The following is a 19,732-nucleotide window of genomic DNA, read 5'->3' as shown; positions in this document are numbered from 1 at the left end:
TTCGATTGGAAGCTGTTTTGGACAGCTTTTCATTTCTTCCTGCCAAACACTTGGCAGACCTCCGTGCAACGTCCAGAACACGATGGGAGATGTTTTCTGTGCTCCCGCAGGTTTTCCTTGCCAGACAGAGTGGAAAAGCTTTCTGCTAGGATGTAGACCACAAAAGACGCTAAAGACGAAGGTACGATGCTCTCCGGAGCTAAGAGCCGCTCCCGGGCTTCTTTCGGCAGAAGCGGCGCTAAGAGAGCCCTGTGAGCGGTACAATCGTCTGTGCGCGAAGAAGCCGCTTCTTCGGCTCCGGGAGCCGGAGAGAGCGGCAGCATCGGAAAGGTGAAGAAGGAAGCTGTACAACACTGGGATTGTGTGCGCAACTTGCCAACTGATAGAAAACAGTACCTTACACTTTCCTGACGTTTCCAATCACATGAATATTCGATTGGAAGCTGTTTTGGACAACTTTTCTTTCCTTCATGCCAAACACTTGGCAGACGTCCGTGCAACGTCCAGAACACGATGGGAGATGTTTTCTGTGCTCCCGCAGGTTTTCCTTGCCAGACAGAGTGGAAAAGCTTTCTGCTAGGATGTAGACCACAAAAGACGCTAAAGACGAAGGTACGATGCTCTCCGGAGCTAAGAGCCGCTCTCGGGCTTCTTTCGGCAGAAGCGGCGCTAAGAGAGCACTGTGAGCGGTACAATCGTCTTTGCGCGAAGAAGCCGCTTCTTCGGCTCCGGGAGCCGGAGAGAGCGGCAGCATCGGAAAGGTGAAGAAGGAAGCTGTACAACACTGGGATTGTGTGCGCAGCTTGCCAACTGATAGAACACAGTACCTTACACTTTCCTGACGTTTCCAATCACATGAATATTCGATTGGAAGCTGTTTTGGACAACTTTTCTTTCCTTCTTGTCAAACACTTGGCAGACGTCCGTGCAACGTCCAGAACACGATGGGAGATGTTTTCTGTGCTCCCGCAGGTTTTCCTTGCCAGACAGAGTGGAAAAGCTTTCTGCTAGGATGTAGACCACAAAAGACGCTAAAGACGAAGGTACGATGCTCTCCGGAGCTAAGAGCCGCTCCCGGGCTTCTTTCGGCAGAAGCGGCACTAAGCGAGCACTGTGAGCGGTACAATCGTCTTTGCGCGAAGAAGCCGCTTCTTCGGCTCCGGGAGCCGGAGAGAGCGGCAGCATCGGAAAGGTGAAGAAGGAAGCTGTACAACACTGGGATTGTGTGCGCAGCTTGCCAACTGATAGAAAACAGTACCTTACACTTTCCTGACGTTTCCAATCACACGAATATTCGATTGGAACCTGTTTTGGACAGCTTTTCATTTCTTCATGCCAAACACTTGGCAGACCTCCGTGCAACGTCCAGAACACGATGGGAGATGTTTTCTGTGCTCCCGCAGGTTTTCCTTGCCAGACAGAGTGGAAAAGCTTTCTGCTAGGATGTAGACCACAAAAGACGCTAAAGACGAAGGTACGATGCTCTCCGGAGCTAAGAGCCGCTCCCGGGCTTCTTTCGGCAGAAGCGGCGCTAAGCGAGCACTGTGAGCGGTACAATCGTCTTTGAGCGAAGAAGCCGCTTCTTCGGCTCCAGGAGCCGGAGAGAGCGGCAGCATCGGAAAGGTGAAGAAGGAAGCTGTACAACACTGGGATTGTGTGCGCAGCTTGCCAACTGATAGAAAACAGTACCTTACACTTTCCTGACGTTTCCAATCACATGAATATTCGATTGGAAGCTGTTTTGGACAACTTTTCTTTCCTTCTTGTCAAACACTTGGCAGACCGCCGTGCAACGTCCAGAACGCGATGGGAGATGTTTTCTGTGCTCCCGCAGGTTTTCCTTGCCAGACAGAGTGGAAAAGCTTTCTGCTAGGATGTAGACCACAAAAGACGCTAAAGACGAAGGTACGATGCTCTCCCGAGCTAAGAGCCGCTCCCGGGCTTCTTTCGGCAGAAGCGGCGCTAAGAGAGCCCTGTGAGCGGTACAATCCTCTGTGCGCGAAGAAGCCGCTTCTTCGGCTCCGGGAGCCGGAGAGAGCGGCAGCATCGGAAAGGTGAAGAAGGAAGCTGTACAACACTGGGATTGTGTGCGCAGCTTGCCAACTGATAGAAAACAGTACCTTACCACATTCCTGACGTTTCCAATCACATGAATATTCCATTGGAAGCTGTTTTGGACAACTTTTCTTTCCTTCATGCCAAACACTTGGCAGACGTCCGTGCAACGTCCAGAAGACGATGGGAGATGTTTTCTGTGCTCCCGCAGGTTTTCCTTGCCAGACAGAGTGGAAAAGCTTTCTGCTAGGATGTAGACCACAAAAGACGCTAAAGACGAAGGTACGATGCTCTCCGGAGCTAAGAGCCGCTCCCGGGCTTCTTTCGGCAGAAGCGGCGCTAAGAGAGCACTGTGAGCGGTACAATCGTCTGTGCGCGAAGAAGCCGCTTCTTCGGCTCCGGGAGCCGGAGAGAGCGGCAGCATCGGAAAGGTGAAGAAGGAAGCTGTACAACACTGGGATTGTGTGCGCAGCTTGCCAACTGATAGAAAACAGTACCTTACACTTTCCTGACGTTTCCAATCACATGAATATTCGATTGGAAGCTGTTTTGGACAACTTTTCTTTCCTTCTTGTCAAACACTTGGCAGACCTCCGTGCAACGTCCAGAACACGATGGGAGATGTTTTCTGTGCTCCCGCAGGTTTTCCTTGCCAGACAGAGTGGAAAAGCTTTCTGCTAGGATGTAGACCACAAAAGACGCTAAAGACGAAGGTACGATGCTCTCCGGAGCTAAGAGCCGCTCCCGGGCTTCTTTCGGCAGAAGCGGCGCTAAGCGAGCACTGTGAGCGGTACAATCGTCTGTGCGCGAAGAAGCCGCTTCTTCGGCTCCGGGAGCCGGAGAGAGCGGCAGCATCGGAAAGGTGAAGAAGGAAGCTGTACAACACTGGGATTGTGTGCGCAGCTTGCCAACTGATAGAAAACAGTACCTTACACATTCCTGACGTTTCCAATCACACGAATATTCGATTGGAACCTGTTTTGGACAGCTTTTCATTTCTTCATGCCAAACACTTGGCAGACCTCCGTGCAACGTCCAGAAGACGATGGGAGATGTTTTCTGTGCTCCCGCAGGTTTTCCTTGCCAGACAGAGTGGAAAAGCTTTCTGCTAGGATGTAGACCACAAAAGACGCTAAAGACGAAGGTACGATGCTCTCCGGAGCTAAGAGCCGCTCCCGGGCTTCTTTCGGCAGAAGCGGCGCTAAGAGAGCACTGTGAGCGGTAAAATCGTCTGTGCGCGAAGAAGCCGCTTCTTCGGCTCCGGGAGCCGGAGAGAGCGGCAGCATCGGAAAGGTGAAGAAGGAAGCTGTACAACACTGGGATTGTGTGCGCAGCTTGCCAACTGATAGAAAACAGTACCTTACACATTCCTGACGTTTCCAATCACACGAATATTCGATTGGAAGCTGTTTTGGACAGCTTTTCATTTCTTCCTGCCAAACACTTGGCAGACCTCCGTGCAACGTCCAGAACACGATGGGAGATGTTTTCTGTGCTCCCGCAGGTTTTCCTTGCCAGACAGAGTGGAAAAGCTTTCTGCTAGGATGTAGACCACAAAAGACGCTAAAGACGAAGGTACGATGCTCTCCGGAGCTAAGAGCCGCTCCCGGGCTTCTTTCGGCAGAAGCGGCGCTAAGCGAGCACTGTGAGCAGTACAATCGTCTTTGCGCGAAGAAGCCGCTTCTTCGGCTCCGGGAGCCGGAGAGAGCGGCAGCATCGGAAAGGTGAAGAAGGAAGCTGTACAACACTGGGATTGTGTGCGCAGCTTGCCAACTGATAGAAAACAGTACCTTACACTTTCCTGACGTTTCCAATCACACGAATATTCGATTGGAAGCTGTTTTGGACAACTTTTCTTTCCTTCTTGTCAAACACTTGGCAGACCTCCGTGCAACGTCCAGAACACGATGGGAGATGTTTTCTGTGCTCCCGCAGGTTTTCCTTGCCAGACAGAGTGGAAAAGCTTTCTGCTAGGATGTAGACCACAAAAGACGCTAAAGACGAAGGTACGATGCTCTCCGGAGCTAAGAGCCGCTCCCGGGCTTCTTTCGGCAGAAGCGGCGCTAAGCGGGCACTGTGAGCGGTACAATCGTCTGTGCGCGAAGAAGCCGCTTCTTCGGCTCCGGGAGCCGGAGAGAGCGGCAGCATCGGAAAGGTGAAGAAGGAAGCTGTACAACACTGGGATTGTGTGCGCAGCTTGCCAACTGATAGAAAACAGTACCTTACACTTTCCTGACGTTTCCAATCACACGAATATTCGATTGGAAGCTGTTTTGGACAGCTTTTCATTTCTTCATGCCAAACACTTGGCAGACCTCCGTGCAACGTCCAGAAGACGATGGGAGATGTTTTCTGTGCTCCCGCAGGTTTTCCTTGCCAGACAGAGTGGAAAAGCTTTCTGCTAGGATGTAGACCACAAAAGACGCTAAAGACGAAGGTACGATGCTCTCCGGAGCTAAGAGCCGCTCCCGGGCTTCTTTCGGCAGAAGCGGCGCTAAGAGAGCACTGTGAGCGGTACAATCGTCTGTGCGCGAAGAAGCCGCTTCTTCGGCTCCGGGAGCCGGAGAGAGCGGCAGCATCGGAAAGGTGAAGAAGGAAGCTGTACAACACTGGGATTGTGTGCGCAGCTTGCCAACTGATAGAAAACAGTACCTTACACTTTCCTGACGTTTCCAATCACATGAATATTCGATTGGAAGCTGTTTTGGACAACTTTTCTTTCCTTCTTGTCAAACACTTGGCAGACCTCCGTGCAACGTCCAGAACACGATGGGAGATGTTTTCTGTGCTCCCGCAGGTTTTCCTTGCCAGACAGAGTGGAAAAGCTTTCTGCTAGGATGTAGACCACAAAAGACTCTAAAGACGAAGGTACGATGCTCTCCGGAGCTAAGAGCCGCTCCCGGGCTTCTTTCGGCAGAAGCGGCGCTAAGCGAGCACTGTGAGCGGTACAATCGTCTTTGCGCGAAGAAGCCGCTTCTTCGGCTCCGGGAGCCGGAGAGAGCGGCAGCATCGGAAAGGTGAAGAAGGAAGCTGTACAACACTGGGATTGTGTGCGCAGCTTGCCAACTGATAGAAAACAGTACCTTACACTTTCCTGACGTTTCCAATCACATGAATATTCGATTGGAAGCTGTTTTGGACAACTTTTCTTTCCTTCTTGTCAAACACTTGGCAGACGTCCGTGCAACGTCCAGAACACGATGGGAGATGTTTTCTGTGCTCCCGCAGGTTTTCCTTGCCAGACAGAGTGGAAAAGCTTTCTGCTAGGATGTAGACCACAAAAGACGCTAAAGACGAAGGTACGATGCTCTCCGGAGCTAAGAGCCGCTCCCGGGCTTCTTTCGGCAGAAGCGGCGCTAAGAGAGCACTGTGAGCGGTACAATCGTCTGTGCGCGAAGAAGCCGCTTCTTCGGCTCCGGGAGCCGGAGAGAGCGGCAGCATCGGAAAGGTGAAGAAGGAAGCTGTACAACACTGGGATTGTGTGCGCAGCTTGCCAACTGATAGAAAACAGTACCTTACATTTTCCTGACGTTTCCAATCACACGAATATTCGATTGGAAGCTGTTTTGGACAGCTTTTCATTTCTTCATGCCAAACACTTGGCAGACCTCCGTGCAACGTCCAGAACACGATGGGAGATGTTTTCTGTGCTCCCGCAGGTTTTCCTTGCCAGACAGAGTGGAAAAGCTTTCTGCTAGGATGTAGACCACAAAAGACGCTAAAGACGAAGGTACGATGCTCTCCGGCGCTAAGAGCCGCTCCCGGGCTTCTTTCGGCAGAAGCCGCGTTAAGGAGAGCACTGTGAGCGGTACAATCGTCTTTGCGCGAAGAAGCCGCTTCTTCGGCTCCGGGAGCCGGAGAGAGCGGCAGCATCGGAAAGGTGAAGAAGGAAGCTGTACAACACTGGGATTGTGTGCGCAGCTTGCCAACTGATAGAAAACAGTACCTTACACTTTCCTGACATTTCCACTCACACGAATGTTCGATAAGAAGCTGTTTTGGACAGCTTTTCATTTCTTCATGCCAAACACTTGGCAGACCTCCGTGCAACGTCCAGAAGACGATGGGAGATGTTTTCTGTGCTCCCGCAGGTTTTCCTTGCCAGACAGAGTGGAAAAGCTTTCTGCTAGGATGTAGACCACAAAAGACGCTAAAGACGAAGGTACGATGCTCTCCGGAGCTAAGAGCCGCTCCCGGGCTTCTTTCGGCAGAAGCGGCGCTAAGAGAGCACTGTGAGCGGTACAATCGTCTGTGCGCGAAGAAGCCGCTTCTTCGGCTCCGGGAGCCGGAGAGAGCGGCAGCATCGGAAAGGTGAAGAAGGAAGCTGTACAACACTGGGATTGTGTGCGCAGCTTGCCAACTGATAGAAAACAGTACCTTACACTTTCCTGACGTTTCCAATCACACGAATATTCGATTGGAAGCTGTTTTGGACAGCTTTTCATTTCTTCATGCCAAACACTTGGCAGACCTCCGTGCAACGTCCAGAACACGATGGGAGATGTTTTCTGTGCTCCCGCAGGTTTTCCTTGCCAGACAGAGTGGAAAAGCTTTCTGCTAGGATGTAGACCACAAAAGACGCTAAAGACGAAGGTACGATGCTCTCCGGAGCTAAGAGCCGCTCCCGGGCTTCTTTCGGCAGAAGCGGCGCTAAGAGAGCACTGTGAGCGGTACAATCGTCTTTGCGCGAAGAAGCCGCTTCTTCGGCTCCGGGAGCCGGAGAGAGCGGCAGCATCGGAAAGGTGAAGAAGGAAGCTGTACAACACTGGGATTGTGTGCGCAGCTTGCCAACTGATAGAAAACAGTACCTTACACATTCCTGACGTTTCCAATCACGCGAATATTCGATTGGAAGCTGTTTTGGACAGCTTTTCATTTCTTCATGCCAAACACTTGGCAGACCTCCGTGCAACGTCCAGAACGCGATGGGAGATGTTTTCTGTGCTCCCGCAGGTTTTCCTTGCCAGACAGATTGGAAAAGCTTTCTGCTACGATGTAGACCACAAAAGACGCTAAAGACGAAGGTACGATGCTCTCCGGAGCTAAGAGCCGCTCCCGGGCTTCTTTCGGCAGAAGCGGCGCTAAGAGAGCACTGTGAGCAGTACAATCGTCTGTGCGCGAAGAAGCCGCTTCTTCGGCTCCGGGAGCCGGAGAGAGCGGCAGCATCGGAAAGGTGAAGAAGGAAGCTGTACAACACTGGGATTGTGTGCGCAGCTTGCCAACTGATAGAAAACAGTACCTTACACATTCCTGACGTTTCCAATCACGCGAATATTCGATTGGAAGCTGTTTTGGACAGCTTTTCATTTCTTCATGCCAAACACTTGGCAGACCTCCGTGCAACGTCCAGAACGCGATGGGAGATGTTTTCTGTGCTCCCGCAGGTTTTCCTTGCCAGACAGATTGGAAAAGCTTTCTGCTACGATGTAGACCACAAAAGACGCTAAAGACGAAGGTACGATGCTCTCCGGAGCTAAGAGCCGCTCCCGGGCTTCTTTCGGCAGAAGCGGCGCTAAGAGAGCACTGTGAGCAGTACAATCGCCTGTGCGCGAAGAAGCCGCTTCTTCGGCTCCGGGAGCCGGAGAGAGCGGCAGCATCGGAAAGGTGAAGAAGGAAGCTGTACAACACTGGGATTGTGTGCGCAGCTTGCCAACTGATAGAAAACAGTACCTTACACATTCCTGACGTTTCCAATCACACGAATATTCGATTGGAAGCTGTTTTGGACAGCTTTTCATTTCTTCCTGCCAAACACTTGGCAGACCTCCGTGCAACGTCCAGAACACGATGGGAGATGTTTTCTGTGCTCCCGCAGGTTTTCCTTGCCAGACAGAGTGGAAAAGCTTTCTGCTAGGATGTAGACCACAAAAGACGCTAAAGACGAAGGTACGATGCTCTCCGGAGCTAAGAGCCGCTCCCGGGCTTCTTTCGGCAGAAGCGGCGCTAAGAGAGCACTGTGAGCGGTACAATCGTCTTTGCGCGAAGAAGCCGCTTCTTCGGCTCCGGGAGCCGGAGAGAGCGGCAGCATCGGAAAGGTGAAGAAGGAAGCTGTACAACACTGGGATTGTGTGCGCAGCTTGCCAACTGATAGAAAACAGTACCTTACACTTTCCTGACGTTTCCAATCACATGAATATTCGATTGGAAGCTGTTTTGGACAACTTTTCTTTCCTTCTTGTCAAACACTTGGCAGACCTCCGTGCAACGTCCAGAACACGATGGGAGATGTTTTCTGTGCTCCCGCAGGTTTTCCTTGCCAGACAGAGTGGAAAAGCTTTCTGCTAGGATGTAGACCACAAAAGACGCTAAAGACGAAGGTACGATGCTCTCCGGCGCTAAGAGCCGCTCCCGGGCTTCTTTCGGCAGAAGCCGCGTTAAGGAGAGCACTGTGAGCGGTACAATCGTCTTTGCGCGAAGAAGCCGCTTCTTCGGCTCCGGGAGCCGGAGAGAGCGGCAGCATCGGAAAGGTGAAGAAGGAAGCTGTACAACACTGGGATTGTGTGCGCAGCTTGCCAACTGATAGAAAACAGTACCTTACACTTTCCTGACATTTCCACTCACACGAATGTTCGATAAGAAGCTGTTTTGGACAGCTTTTCATTTCTTCATGCCAAACACTTGGCAGACCTCCGTGCAACGTCCAGAACACGATGGGAGATGTTTTCTGTGCTCCCGCAGGTTTTCCTTGCCAGACAGAGTGGAAAAGCTTTCTGCTAGGATGTAGACCACAAAAGACGCTAAAGACGAAGGTACGATGCTCTCCGGAGCTAAGAGCCGCTCCCGGGCTTCTTTCGGCAGAAGCCGCGTTAAGGAGAGCACTGTGAGCGGTACAATCGTCTTTGCGCGAAGAAGCCGCTTCTTCGGCTCCGGGAGCCGGAGAGAGCGGCAGCATCGGAAAGGTGAAGAAGGAAGCTGTACAACACTGGGATTGTGTGCGCAGCTTGCCAACTGATAGAAAACAGTACCTTACACTTTCCTGACGTTTCCAATCACATGAATATTCGATTGGAAGCTGTTTTGGACAACTTTTCTTTCCTTCATGCCAAACACTTGGCAGACCTCCGTGCAACGTCCAGAACACGATGGGAGATGTTTTCTGTGCTCCCGCAGGTTTTCCTTGCCAGACAGAGTGGAAAAGCTTTCTGCTAGGATGTAGACCACAAAAGACGCTAAAGACGAAGGTACGATGCTCTCCGGAGCTAAGAGCCGCTCCCGGGCTTCTTTCGGCAGAAGCGGCGCTAAGAGAGCACTGTGAACGGTACAATCGTCTGTGCGCGAAGCAGCTTCTTCTTCGGCTCCGGGAGCCGGAGAGAGCGGCAGCATCGGAAAGGTGAAGAAGGAAGCTGTACAACACTGGGATTGTGTGCGCAGCTTGCCAACTGATAGAAAACAGTACCTTACACTTTCCTGACGTTTCCAATCACATGAATATTCGATAAGAAGCTGTTTTGGACAACTTTTCTTTCCTTCATGCCAAACACTTGGCAGACCTCCGTGCAACGTCCAGAACACGATGGGAGATGTTTTCTGTGCTCCCGCAGGTTTTCCTTGCCAGACAGAGTGGAAAAGCTTTCTGCTAGGATGTAGACCACAAAAGACGCTAAAGACGAAGGTACGATGCTCTCCGGAGCTAAGAGCCGCTCCCGGGCTTCTTTCGGCAGAAGCGGCGCTAAGAGAGCCCTGTGAGCGGTACAATCGTCTGTGCGCGAAGAAGCCGCTTCTTCGGCTCCGGGAGCCGGAGAGAGCGGCAGCATCGGAAAGGTGAAGAAGGAAGCTGTACAACACTGGGATTGTGTGCGCAACTTGCCAACTGATAGAAAACAGTACCTTACACTTTCCTGACGTTTCCAATCACATGAATATTCGATTGGAAGCTGTTTTGGACAACTTTTCTTTCCTTCATGCCAAACACTTGGCAGACGTCCGTGCAACGTCCAGAACACGATGGGAGATGTTTTCTGTGCTCCCGCAGGTTTTCCTTGCCAGACAGAGTGGAAAAGCTTTCTGCTAGGATGTAGACCACAAAAGACGCTAAAGACGAAGGTACGATGCTCTCCGGAGCTAAGAGCCGCTCCCGGGCTTCTTTCGGCAGAAGCGGCGCTAAGAGAGCACTGTGAGCGGTACAATCGTCTTTGCGCGAAGAAGCCGCTTCTTCGGCTCCGGGAGCCGGAGAGAGCGGCAGCATCGGAAAGGTGAAGAAGGAAGCTGTACAACACTGGGATTGTGTGCGCAGCTTGCCAACTGATAGAAAACAGTACCTTACACTTTCCTGACGTTTCCAATCACATGAATATTCGATTGGAAGCTGTTTTGGACAACTTTTCTTTCCTTCTTGTCAAACACTTGGCAGACGTCCGTGCAACGTCCAGAACACGATGGGAGATGTTTTCTGTGCTCCCGCAGGTTTTCCTTGCCAGACAGAGTGGAAAAGCTTTCTGCTAGGATGTAGACCACAAAAGACGCTAAAGACGAAGGTACGATGCTCTCCGGAGCTAAGAGCCGCTCCCGGGCTTCTTTCGGCAGAAGCGGCGCTAAGAGAGCACTGTGAGCGGTACAATCGTCTTTGCGCCAAGAAGCCGCTTCTTCGGCTCCGGGAGCCGGAGAGAGCGGCAGCATCGGAAAGGTGAAGAAGGAAGCTGTACAACACTGGGATTGTGTGCGCAGCTTGCCAACTGATAGAAAACAGTACCTTACACTTTCCTGACGTTTCCAATCACATGAATATTCGATTGGAAGCTGTTTTGGACAACTTTTCTTTCCTTCTTGTCAAACACTTGGCAGACCTCCGTGCAACGTCCAGAACACGATGGGAGATGTTTTCTGTGCTCCCGCAGGTTTTCCTTGCCAGACAGAGTGGAAAAGCTTTCTGCTAGGATGTAGACCACAAAAGACGCTAAAGACGAAGGTACGATGCTCTCTGGAGCTAAGAGCCGCTCCCGGGCTTCTTTCGGCAGAAGCGGCGCTAAGAGAGCACTGTGAGCGGTACAATCGTCTGTGCGCGAAGAAGCCGCTTCTTCGGCTCCGGGAGCCGGAGAGAGCGGCAGCATCGGAAAGGTGAAGAAGGAAGCTGTACAACACTGGGATTGTGTGCGCAGCTTGCCAACTGATAGAAAACAGTACCTTACACTTTCCTGACGTTTCCAATCACACGAATATTCGATTGGAAGCTGTTTTGGACAGCTTTTCATTTCTTCATGCCAAACACTTGGCAGACCTCCGTGCAACGTCCAGAACACGATGGGAGATGTTTTCTGTGCTCCCGCAGGTTTTCCTTGCCAGACAGAGTGGAAAAGCTTTCTGCTAGGATGTAGACCACAAAAGACGCTAAAGACGAAGGTACGATGCTCTCCGGAGCTAAGAGCCGCTCCCGGGCTTCTTTCGGCAGAAGCGGCGCTAAGAGAGCACTGTGAGCGGTACAATCGTCTTTGCGCGAAGAAGCCGCTTCTTCGGCTCCGGGAGCCGGAGAGAGCGGCAGCATCGGAAAGGTGAAGAAGGAAGCTGTACAACACTGGGATTGTGTGCGCAGCTTGCCAACTGATAGAAAACAGTACCTTACACATTCCTGACGTTTCCAATCACACGAATATTCGATTGGAACCTGTTTTGGACAGCTTTTCATTTCTTCATGCCAAACACTTGGCAGACCTCCGTGCAACGTCCAGAAGACGATGGGAGATGTTTTCTGTGCTCCCGCAGGTTTTCCTTGCCAGACAGAGTGGAAAAGCTTTCTGCTAGGATGTAGACCACAAAAGACGCTAAAGACGAAGGTACGATGCTCTCCGGAGCTAAGAGCCGCTCCCGGGCTTCTTTCGGCAGAAGCGGCGCTAAGAGAGCACTGTGAGCAGTACAATCGTCTGTGCGCGAAGAAGCCGCTTCTTCGGCTCCGGGAGCCGGAGAGAGCGGCAGCATCGGAAAGGTGAAGAAGGAAGCTGTACAACACTGGGATTGTGTGCGCAGCTTGCCAACTGATAGAAAACAGTACCTTACACATTCCTGACGTTTCCAATCACACGAATATTCGATTGGAAGCTGTTTTGGACAGCTTTTCATTTCTTCCTGCCAAACACTTGGCAGACCTCCGTGCAACGTCCAGAACACGATGGGAGATGTTTTCTGTGCTCCCGCAGGTTTTCCTTGCCAGACAGAGTGGAAAAGCTTTCTGCTAGGATGTAGACCACAAAAGACGCTAAAGACGAAGGTACGATGCTCTCCGGAGCTAAGAGCCGCTCCCGGGCTTCTTTCGGCAGAAGCGGCGCTAAGAGAGCCCTGTGAGCGGTACAATCGTCTGTGCGCGAAGAAGCCGCTTCTTCGGCTCCGGGAGCCGGAGAGAGCGGCAGCATCGGAAAGGTGAAGAAGGAAGCTGTACAACACTGGGATTGTGTGCGCAGCTTGCCAACTGATAGAAAACAGTACCTTACACTTTCCTGACGTTTCCAATCACATGAATATTCGATTGGAAGCTGTTTTGGACAACTTTTCTTTCCTTCATGCCAAACACTTGGCAGACGTCCGTGCAACGTCCAGAACACGATGGGAGATGTTTTCTGTGCTCCCGCAGGTTTTCCTTGCCAGACAGAGTGGAAAAGCTTTCTGCTAGGATGTAGACCACAAAAGACGCTAAAGACGAAGGTACGATGCTCTCCGGAGCTAAGAGCCGCTCTCGGGCTTCTTTCGGCAGAAGCGGCGCTAAGAGAGCACTGTGAGCGGTACAATCGTCTTTGCGCGAAGAAGCCGCTTCTTCGGCTCCGGGAGCCGGAGAGAGCGGCAGCATCGGAAAGGTGAAGAAGGAAGCTGTACAACACTGGGATTGTGTGCGCAGCTTGCCAACTGATAGAACACAGTACCTTACACTTTCCTGACGTTTCCAATCACATGAATATTCGATTGGAAGCTGTTTTGGACAACTTTTCTTTCCTTCTTGTCAAACACTTGGCAGACGTCCGTGCAACGTCCAGAACACGATGGGAGATGTTTTCTGTGCTCCCGCAGGTTTTCCTTGCCAGACAGAGTGGAAAAGCTTTCTGCTAGGATGTAGACCACAAAAGACGCTAAAGACGAAGGTACGATGCTCTCCGGAGCTAAGAGCCGCTCCCGGGCTTCTTTCGGCAGAAGCGGCACTAAGCGAGCACTGTGAGCGGTACAATCGTCTTTGCGCGAAGAAGCCGCTTCTTCGGCTCCGGGAGCCGGAGAGAGCGGCAGCATCGGAAAGGTGAAGAAGGAAGCTGTACAACACTGGGATTGTGTGCGCAGCTTGCCAACTGATAGAAAACAGTACCTTACACTTTCCTGACGTTTCCAATCACACGAATATTCGATTGGAACCTGTTTTGGACAGCTTTTCATTTCTTCATGCCAAACACTTGGCAGACCTCCGTGCAACGTCCAGAACACGATGGGAGATGTTTTCTGTGCTCCCGCAGGTTTTCCTTGCCAGACAGAGTGGAAAAGCTTTCTGCTAGGATGTAGACCACAAAAGACGCTAAAGACGAAGGTACGATGCTCTCCGGAGCTAAGAGCCGCTCCCGGGCTTCTTTCGGCAGAAGCGGCGCTAAGCGAGCACTGTGAGCGGTACAATCGTCTTTGAGCGAAGAAGCCGCTTCTTCGGCTCCAGGAGCCGGAGAGAGCGGCAGCATCGGAAAGGTGAAGAAGGAAGCTGTACAACACTGGGATTGTGTGCGCAGCTTGCCAACTGATAGAAAACAGTACCTTACACTTTCCTGACGTTTCCAATCACATGAATATTCGATTGGAAGCTGTTTTGGACAACTTTTCTTTCCTTCTTGTCAAACACTTGGCAGACCGCCGTGCAACGTCCAGAACGCGATGGGAGATGTTTTCTGTGCTCCCGCAGGTTTTCCTTGCCAGACAGAGTGGAAAAGCTTTCTGCTAGGATGTAGACCACAAAAGACGCTAAAGACGAAGGTACGATGCTCTCCCGAGCTAAGAGCCGCTCCCGGGCTTCTTTCGGCAGAAGCGGCGCTAAGAGAGCCCTGTGAGCGGTACAATCCTCTGTGCGCGAAGAAGCCGCTTCTTCGGCTCCGGGAGCCGGAGAGAGCGGCAGCATCGGAAAGGTGAAGAAGGAAGCTGTACAACACTGGGATTGTGTGCGCAGCTTGCCAACTGATAGAAAACAGTACCTTACCACATTCCTGACGTTTCCAATCACATGAATATTCCATTGGAAGCTGTTTTGGACAACTTTTCTTTCCTTCATGCCAAACACTTGGCAGACGTCCGTGCAACGTCCAGAAGACGATGGGAGATGTTTTCTGTGCTCCCGCAGGTTTTCCTTGCCAGACAGAGTGGAAAAGCTTTCTGCTAGGATGTAGACCACAAAAGACGCTAAAGACGAAGGTACGATGCTCTCCGGAGCTAAGAGCCGCTGCCGGGCTTCTTTCGGCAGAAGCGGCGCTAAGAGAGCACTGTGAGCGGTACAATCGTCTGTGCGCGAAGAAGCCGCTTCTTCGGCTCCGGGAGCCGGAGAGAGCGGCAGCATCGGAAAGGTGAAGAAGGAAGCTGTACAACACTGGGATTGTGTGCGCAGCTTGCCAACTGATAGAAAACAGTACCTTACACTTTCCTGACGTTTCCAATCACATGAATATTCGATTGGAAGCTGTTTTGGACAACTTTTCTTTCCTTCTTGTCAAACACTTGGCAGACCTCCGTGCAACGTCCAGAACACGATGGGAGATGTTTTCTGTGCTCCCGCAGGTTTTCCTTGCCAGACAGAGTGGAAAAGCTTTCTGCTAGGATGTAGACCACAAAAGACGCTAAAGACGAAGGTACGATGCTCTCCGGAGCTAAGAGCCGCTCCCGGGCTTCTTTCGGCAGAAGCGGCGCTAAGCGAGCACTGTGAGCGGTACAATCGTCTTTGCGCGAAGAAGCCGCTTCTTCGGCTCCGGGAGCCGGAGAGAGCGGCAGCATCGGAAAGGTGAAGAAGGAAGCTGTACAACACTGGGATTGTGTGCGCAGCTTGCCAACTGATAGAAAACAGTACCTTACACATTCCTGACGTTTCCAATCACACGAATATTCGATTGGAACCTGTTTTGGACAGCTTTTCATTTCTTCATGCCAAACACTTGGCAGACCTCCGTGCAACGTCCAGAACACGATGGGAGATGTTTTCTGTGCTCCCGCAGGTTTTCCTTGCCAGACAGAGTGGAAAAGCTTTCTGCTAGGATGTAGACCACAAAAGACGCTAAAGACGAAGGTACGATGCTCTCCGGAGCTAAGAGCCGCTCCCGGGCTTCTTTCGGCAGAAGCGGCGCTAAGAGAGCACTGTGAGCGGTACAATCGTCTTTGCGCCAAGAAGCCGCTTCTTCGGCTCCGGGAGCCGGAGAGAGCGGCAGCATCGGAAAGGTGAAGAAGGAAGCTGTACAACACTGGGATTGTGTGCGCAGCTTGCCAACTGATAGAAAACAGTACCTTACACTTTCCTGACGTTTCCAATCACATGAATATTCGATTGGAAGCTGTTTTGGACAACTTTTCTTTCCTTCTTGTCAAACACTTGGCAGACCTCCGTGCAACGTCCAGAACACGATGGGAGATGTTTTCTGTGCTCCCGCAGGTTTTCCTTGCCAGACAGAGTGGAAAAGCTTTCTGCTAGGATGTAGACCACAAAAGACGCTAAAGACGAAGGTACGATGCTCTCTGGAGCTAAGAGCCGCTCCCGGGCTTCTTTCGGCAGAAGCGGCGCTAAGAGAGCACTGTGAGCGGTACAATCGTCTGTGCGCGAAGAAGCCGCTTCTTCGGCTCCGGGAGCCGGAGAGAGCGGCAGCATCGGAAAGGTGAAGAAGGAAGCTGTACAACACTGGGATTGTGTGCGCAGCTTGCCAACTGATAGAAAACAGTACCTTACACTTTCCTGACGTTTCCAATCACACGAATATTCGATTGGAAGCTGTTTTGGACAGCTTTTCATTTCTTCATGCCAAACACTTGGCAGACCTCCGTGCAACGTCCAGAACACGATGGGAGATGTTTTCTGTGCTCCCGCAGGTTTTCCTTGCCAGACAGAGTGGAAAAGCTTTCTGCTAGGATGTAGACCACAAAAGACGCTAAAGACGAAGGTACGATGCTCTCCGGAGCTAAGAGCCGCTCCCGGGCTTCTTTCGGCAGAAGCGGCGCTAAGAGAGCACTGTGAGCGGTACAATCGTCTTTGCGCGAAGAAGCCGCTTCTTCGGCTCCGGGAGCCGGAGAGAGCGGCAGCATCGGAAAGGTGAAGAAGGAAGCTGTACAACACTGGGATTGTGTGCGCAGCTTGCCAACTGATAGAAAACAGTACCTTACACATTCCTGACGTTTCCAATCACACGAATATTCGATTGGAACCTGTTTTGGACAGCTTTTCATTTCTTCATGCCAAACACTTGGCAGACCTCCGTGCAACGTCCAGAAGACGATGGGAGATGTTTTCTGTGCTCCCGCAGGTTTTCCTTGCCAGACAGAGTGGAAAAGCTTTCTGCTAGGATGTAGACCACAAAAGACGCTAAAGACGAAGGTACGATGCTCTCCGGAGCTAAGAGCCGCTCCCGGGCTTCTTTCGGCAGAAGCGGCGCTAAGAGAGCACTGTGAGCAGTACAATCGTCTGTGCGCGAAGAAGCCGCTTCTTCGGCTCCGGGAGCCGGAGAGAGCGGCAGCATCGGAAAGGTGAAGAAGGAAGCTGTACAACACTGGGATTGTGTGCGCAGCTTGCCAACTGATAGAAAACAGTACCTTACACATTCCTGACGTTTCCAATCACACGAATATTCGATTGGAAGCTGTTTTGGACAGCTTTTCATTTCTTCCTGCCAAACACTTGGCAGACCTCCGTGCAACGTCCAGAACACGATGGGAGATGTTTTCTGTGCTCCCGCAGGTTTTCCTTGCCAGACAGAGTGGAAAAGCTTTCTGCTAGGATGTAGACCACAAAAGACGCTAAAGACGAAGGTACGATGCTCTCCGGAGCTAAGAGCCGCTCCCGGGCTTCTTTCGGCAGAAGCGGCGCTAAGAGAGCCCTGTGAGCGGTACAATCGTCTGTGCGCGAAGAAGCCGCTTCTTCGGCTCCGGGAGCCGGAGAGAGCGGCAGCATCGGAAAGGTGAAGAAGGAAGCTGTACAACACTGGGATTGTGTGCGCAACTTGCCAACTGATAGAAAACAGTACCTTACACTTTCCTGACGTTTCCAATCACATGAATATTCGATTGGAAGCTGTTTTGGACAACTTTTCTTTCCTTCATGCCAAACACTTGGCAGACGTCCGTGCAACGTCCAGAACACGATGGGAGATGTTTTCTGTGCTCCCGCAGGTTTTCCTTGCCAGACAGAGTGGAAAAGCTTTCTGCTAGGATGTAGACCACAAAAGACGCTAAAGACGAAGGTACGATGCTCTCCGGAGCTAAGAGCCGCTCTCGGGCTTCTTTCGGCAGAAGCGGCGCTAAGAGAGCACTGTGAGCGGTACAATCGTCTTTGCGCGAAGAAGCCGCTTCTTCGGCTCCGGGAGCCGGAGAGAGCGGCAGCATCGGAAAGGTGAAGAAGGAAGCTGTACAACACTGGGATTGTGTGCGCAGCTTGCCAACTGATAGAACACAGTACCTTACACTTTCCTGACGTTTCCAATCACATGAATATTCGATTGGAAGCTGTTTTGGACAACTTTTCTTTCCTTCTTGTCAAACACTTGGCAGACGTCCGTGCAACGTCCAGAACACGATGGGAGATGTTTTCTGTGCTCCCGCAGGTTTTCCTTGCCAGACAGAGTGGAAAAGCTTTCTGCTAGGATGTAGACCACAAAAGACGCTAAAGACGAAGGTACGATGCTCTCCGGAGCTAAGAGCCGCTCCCGGGCTTCTTTCGGCAGAAGCGGCACTAAGCGAGCACTGTGAGCGGTACAATCGTCTTTGCGCGAAGAAGCCGCTTCTTCGGCTCCGGGAGCCGGAGAGAGCGGCAGCATCGGAAAGGTGAAGAAGGAAGCTGTACAACACTGGGATTGTGTGCGCAGCTTGCCAACTGATAGAAAACAGTACCTTACACTTTCCTGACGTTTCCAATCACACGAATATTCGATTGGAACCTGTTTTGGACAGCTTTTCATTTCTTCATGCCAAACACTTGGCAGACCTCCGTGCAACGTCCAGAACACGATGGGAGATGTTTTCTGTGCTCCCGCAGGTTTTCCTTGCCAGACAGAGTGGAAAAGCTTTCTGCTAGGATGTAGACCACAAAAGACGCTAAAGACGAAGGTACGATGCTCTCCGGAGCTAAGAGCCGCTCCCGGGCTTCTTTCGGCAGAAGCGGCGCTAAGCGAGCACTGTGAGCGGTACAATCGTCTTTGAGCGAAGAAGCCGCTTCTTCGGCTCCAGGAGCCGGAGAGAGCGGCAGCATCGGAAAGGTGAAGAAGGAAGCTGTACAACACTGGGATTGTGTGCGCAGCTTGCCAACTGATAGAAAACAGTACCTTACACTTTCCTGACGTTTCCAATCACATGAATATTCGATTGGAAGCTGTTTTGGACAACTTTTCTTTCCTTCTTGTCAAACACTTGGCAGACCGCCGTGCAACGTCCAGAACGCGATGGGAGATGTTTTCTGTGCTCCCGCAGGTTTTCCTTGCCAGACAGAGTGGAAAAGCTTTCTGCTAGGATGTAGACCACAAAAGACGCTAAAGACGAAGGTACGATGCTCTCCCGAGCTAAGAGCCGCTCCCGGGCTTCTTTCGGCAGAAGCGGCGCTAAGAGAGCCCTGTGAGCGGTACAATCCTCTGTGCGCGAAGAAGCCGCTTCTTCGGCTCCGGGAGCCGGAGAGAGCGGCAGCATCGGAAAGGTGAAGAAGGAAGCTGTACAACACTGGGATTGTGTGCGCAGCTTGCCAACTGATAGAAAACAGTACCTTACCACATTCCTGACGTTTCCAATCACATGAATATTCCATTGGAAGCTGTTTTGGACAACTTTTCTTTCCTTCATGCCAAACACTTGGCAGACGTCCGTGCAACGTCCAGAAGACGATGGGAGATGTTTTCTGTGCTCCCGCAGGTTTTCCTTGCCAGACAGAGTGGAAAAGCTTTCTGCTAGGATGTAGACCACAAAAGACGCTAAAGACGAAGGTACGATGCTCTCCGGAGCTAAGAGCCGCTCCCGGGCTTCTTTCGGCAGAAGCGGCGCTAAGAGAGCACTGTGAGCGGTACAATCGTCTGTGCGCGAAGAAGCCGCTTCTTCGGCTCCGGGAGCCGGAGAGAGCGGCAGCATCGGAAAGGTGAAGAAGGAAGCTGTACAACACTGGGATTGTGTGCGCAGCTTGCCAACTGATAGAAAACAGTACCTTACACTTTCCTGACGTTTCCAATCACATGAATATTCGATTGGAAGCTGTTTTGGACAACTTTTCTTTCCTTCTTGTCAAACACTTGGCAGACCTCCGTGCAACGTCCAGAACACGATGGGAGATGTTTTCTGTGCTCCCGCAGGTTTTCCTTGCCAGACAGAGTGGAAAAGCTTTCTGCTAGGATGTAGACCACAAAAGACGCTAAAGACGAAGGTACGATGCTCTCCGGAGCTAAGAGCCGCTCCCGGGCTTCTTTCGGCAGAAGCGGCGCTAAGCGAGCACTGTGAGCGGTACAATCGTCTTTGCGCGAAGAAGCCGCTTCTTCGGCTCCGGGAGCCGGAGAGAGCGGCAGCATCGGAAAGG

Source organism: Ammospiza caudacuta, chromosome 9 (genome assembly GCF_027887145.1).
Source record: "Ammospiza caudacuta isolate bAmmCau1 chromosome 9, bAmmCau1.pri, whole genome shotgun sequence".
Taxonomy (NCBI): Eukaryota; Metazoa; Chordata; class Aves; order Passeriformes; family Passerellidae; genus Ammospiza; species Ammospiza caudacuta.
Note: the sequence above shows the minus strand (reverse complement) of the source record.